Below are 4,798 nucleotides of genomic sequence, written 5' to 3' on the forward strand. Positions count from 1 at the left end.
TTCATTGAGCCTGTTCGTTTAAACTTAAAAAACTAAGAAGTGTCTCTTAACCGTATTCCTTTAAAAATAAGTTAACATGAAAGAGAAGTATGGTAAATGTTAATGGGCAGTCCCAATCAGGCCTAAGTGACTAACAGAAGTTTCATTGGCCGCTCAAAATTACAGCCCTTAGACTTCACCTTCAAATTAGTAAAGATGTTTAGGTAACAACCACTATCCTTAGATACCCATAGACATGTTCTTTTATATGCAAATTAGTCCTGTGCAATAAATCAAATTACAGAATTTGGCCCTTAATTCATCTTAGTTTTTAAAAATTAGAATATTGAAGCATGGCATTGTATCAAACTGCATTTTTGAGATGACTGATCCACAAGGAAGAGGCAGCTGTCAGGAATGTTATAATTTTTAATCTTTGAAATCTCATTTGTATACAGAAAGATCCAGAGAATATATGTTACGTGCCACAAAAACAGGCAGCATAAATTCTTTGTGCTTTATGTTCTTATGTAGCTGGTTGCAGCAATGTCAAGGACTTTGCTGCTTCTGATAAATGGCCTAAAATGAGTTGATAGTTTGTATTACAGTGTTAAAAAGATATCGAGGCGCTGGAGGGGTTGACTTCAGTGAGGATGTTTGTAACTGAAAACTTGAAACTTGGTACGCTGAATCAAGCCACCAAAATATTGAAGGGTGTATTCAATGGCACGTGCCTGAGTGGTGTTCCTTGTTTCACTGAAACTATTCTGCATGAAGAATTGGTGTGTTTTTGTAAGCAAGGTTGTGGGATGGGCCCACAAGTAGGCACATCATGAAAGACAAAAGGTAGACTTAGAATTTCACTATCTTGACATAAGCAACAGCTTTAAAAGGTTTTGGCTTTGGTTTTTTTTTTTTTTAATTGGAAATCAGCTGCTGGATTGTTGAGGCTTAAATTTGCATTTCTTTGTAGCAGAAGTTAGAACATTCCTTTTTATTGCTTTGATTTAATAAGGGTGAACTGAATTAAAACGAAAACTGGTGTATTCCTACTCTCAGGCTAATCAAGTCCTTCCACACACTAAGAACATTGTACCAATTTAACCTGAGACCATTTTAAAGTAATTTTCATCTGGCTTTAACACATTTTACGGCTATGTTAGCAGTGAATTCTCATTATGTTTGAAACTTTAAAGCTGCTAAAGCTAATGCTGTTACTCTGGCATCAACATTAAGAAGGCTTAAAAGTGGATGTTCTAAATCATCTTTGCAATTTGTAAGCCAGGGAACAAAGTCACTGAAAAATCCACTGACAGCATGCCAAAATAAAGTCAGAGGATATTGGTAAGGAGAGGACTTTCTTGGGGGCGGTGAGGGAGGGAGGAGGAGTACTTTGAGTTACAAATCTATTAAACGTCATTTGAGTCCTTGACCAGGACAAATTTGCAAAGTTAATCTTGGAACAAGCGTGATTTCTGTTAACTTTTTGCAAAATTCCCTGGAAAATATGTTTGGCAGTAATACTGTGTACTGAAACCTGAGTGTATCCAGCTTTGCACTGATTTTTAGAAAAGGTCTTTAAAAGGCCTCTTCTCTCCAGGTGGAAGTCCTGTTAAGTCGGGGAGTACCCCTTGTCCCAACTCAGCTGGGTCTATGAATGGAATTTGTTCTGAGAATCAGAGTAAATGGAGAGTGGAGGTTTGGCCAGCGTGCTTTTTTGATATCTTCCCTCTTACTGTCCGCTATTAAAACCTACACAACAGAAACCAAATAATCACCAACCTAAGTTAAGAATTTATACCTCTCTTTCAATCTAGTAAACTTACTTGTTGCTTCCCACCAGCCATCCTTCAAAATATCTACACTCAACATAGCATAATGAAAGCGTTTATCTACATTTTATATTCAACCTCTTGTCTACAAGATAGGTTTTTTTTAAAAAAGGCTATTTAGTAAGCTGTTAGCATCCTGTTTTACACTGTGAATCTTTCAAACAGAAATCTTGAAATTGCAATAGAACTTGGATGGGAATTTCCTGAGGAACATGGATATGCTACAGGTAATGATCCTGATAATTTGGTGTGTAACATATTTACCTCTTGATTTTCATCTCAGCAACCCATTATGGGTTCAGCAGATCCTCCATCCCCAGATGCAGGAACTGCAGTGTTAAATATTTGTTTCGGTTGCCTAAATGCTAGATTTTGTAATCAGCCATATTTCTGTGCAAATTCCCTATGGAATATACTGGGTAAGATATTTGTCTAGCTAGTGATTGAGTCTGTATGCTGTTTTACCAGAACATTCATGCTGGATGTGCAGGTAACTCATTCCTGAGTACTTTCAGAGGCACTGAATATGGATATAGTAACACTTCATCTTTTAGTTCTATCTCGGTGTACCTTTAGAGGCCATTCTGTGCTGCTAGGTGCTGGCAGCCCAGTTCAGTTACATGCCACAAAGCTTACTCCTGCAGGAAGAGATGAGTGAGACCTTTTTGCTGTGGGGAGCTGTTGCATCTGCTTGGTTGTTTTATGTAACTTTCTGCAGGGCTCAGGTCCCTGCATGCTTATTTTTGGAAAGTGAAGATAAGCCCAGATTTCCATTCTAATCGAATCTCTTAGATGTACATATCACAAAATGCAGTTCGGTCTCAGCTCTTATCTCTGGATGTGGAGTAACCAACTGGAATGAGTTAACGTAAGGAGGAGTGTTAAAAACCAGGAGGGAAGTGGTGCCAAAATCTAAATAAAGGAGGAAGTTTCTGAGACAGCCATTATGTTTATTGCGGCCAACAGACTTTCCATTACGTTAACCTACCCATAGAGTTGGGGTGAGACTGTCGGTTTTTCTTCATATTGACTGTAGTTAAGTCATCCAGGTAGGCATGATAGAGCTCTCCAGTAATTTTCACAGCTCTGTTGGCTTGTCTGCCCCTACCTTAAGTTTCAGCCTAATACATGGACGGAGGATTGCACACAGCATGGGAGGTTCATGCTGGGTAGATCAGTTTAAATAAACTCTCCTGGCTGCTTTTTCTGCTGTGTCTTACACTACTTTCCTTGATCTTAAAAAAAAAGGCAGCGTTCTTTGTAGGGTCTTTTTATTATGTTAGGTTTGATTTAAATCAGTTGTGTGTATTGGTTAGCCACTTGGCCACCTGAGCGAGTGCTTGTGCCAACACAAAGGAGACCTTGCTGTGGGAGAAGGAGCAAACAGAGTCTGGAAGGAGAGTCTTTTAAGCCAACAGTGATGCTGATAGCGCTTGTGGATTCACCAACAACGCAAACATTTCTGCTCCCTGAAGCTCATTCTCCTGGCATTTGGCCCAAATACGGTTTGGTCTACCAGGAAATAATCTAATTGGGGCTTTCAGAGGACTTTCCAGGGTAACAGCCCTGTCAAAGACCTGCAGAGTGACCCATTCATCTCAGTGAATGAGTGTGCTTTAAAGAAGAATGGAACTTTTTAATATAGGTCAGAGTGGTGATTGCTCCATTTATCTGCCACACTGCAGAAATTTCAGCGTTGACATTTGCAAACTGGGGAGGAGACAGATTTGCCCTCACAGTAATCTGAATGGCCCCCTGGTAGTAGTGCAGATATTTGAGGGCGAAGAGCAAAGATCTGTTTTTTTTTATACAATTGCTGCTCTTGCCATCATTACTTGGTGTTGGGTTTGATTTTTAAGCAGGATCATTTTCGCGATGTAATTTATATTAAGATTCCCAGGAGCAACAACTTGGTCTGGCCTTTCTGCTAAAAAGGAACCATGTTGTGGATCTAGGTCTAAGAAGGCCTCTCCTCCCAAACCCTTTCAGTCCTATGGTAGTGCTCTCACACATAACCTTTTAGCATGTGTCAGGTGATGTCCTGAGTTCCATTTAACTTGCCCATAAGTGTGCCTAGATTAAATACTGTGTGACTGTAATAAATGTAAAGCTGTGATCAGAGCAGAGCCACAGCAAAGCTCAAGTGGATACACTTGAAGGATGAGTTGGATTAACTGATGCTATTTTTGAAGGGACATTTTTTTAAGAAATCCTTCACTCTGGTGACATTCTATTTAGCCCATTGTCACTGCTCCTGGAGATGCTGTCAAAAGGAGTCAGACTGTAGCTCTAGAGAAGTGGAATTCTAAATGTGCAACGTTAATGTTTTTTTTTCTCTAAGCAAAAAGTGATGTGGAATCATAACTACAGCTACAGTGAAGAAAGGTTGTCTTGATTCCACTTAGATTTATCTATCTCAGCATCCTACATATTCAAATAAATTAATTGTTATCTGTATAAATGGGAGTAGTAGATAAATATTAGATGATTCCAAATGCCCCATTCACTTGACATCTCTTACCATCTTTGACCAAAAATAAATGTGAACAGCAGAAAAGGAGGAGAGAGCTTTCTGAGAAAACAGTTAAAAAGCAAGCTATGCTTTGCAGTGACAAGACAGAATAGAAGTTGAATCCCACACAAAGGGAAGTCCACCTTCTTTGGACATTTGTTTGTCAGGTAAATCCCACTCTCTGGAAAGTTTCCTGAGAAAAAAGAACTCTTGCTTGGAAAGTCACTTGTCATCTATTTTTTTTTTTCTGGCAGTTCTTGCTTCATGTCTACCCTCTAGCATTGATATGAACAGTTTCTAAGCAGAGTCTGCAAGTGTGCTCTGCAATTCTCTGCTCTGACCTACTAAGAATTTAAACAGTCCTTGTGTCAGTGCTTTTGTGCAGTTCTCACCTGAACAACGGCATTTAAAAACAGATACAAATTTCTTGAAAATACACTTATTTTAATGAATAAATATTTTTAAATTTTCTGGA

General features: G+C 39.0%; 1 protein-coding gene across 1 annotated transcript in view; it reads left to right on the forward strand.

Annotated features, from left to right (window-relative positions):
- The window catches only part of PPAT (phosphoribosyl pyrophosphate amidotransferase), a 52,600-nt gene that overhangs the window by 2,221 nt on the left and 45,581 nt on the right, over window positions 1-4,798 (forward strand). The gene's annotated exons all lie outside the window — the stretch shown is intronic.

Source organism: Phalacrocorax aristotelis, chromosome 4, assembly GCF_949628215.1.
Source record: "Phalacrocorax aristotelis chromosome 4, bGulAri2.1, whole genome shotgun sequence".
NCBI classification, from domain to species: domain Eukaryota; kingdom Metazoa; phylum Chordata; class Aves; order Suliformes; family Phalacrocoracidae; genus Phalacrocorax; species Phalacrocorax aristotelis.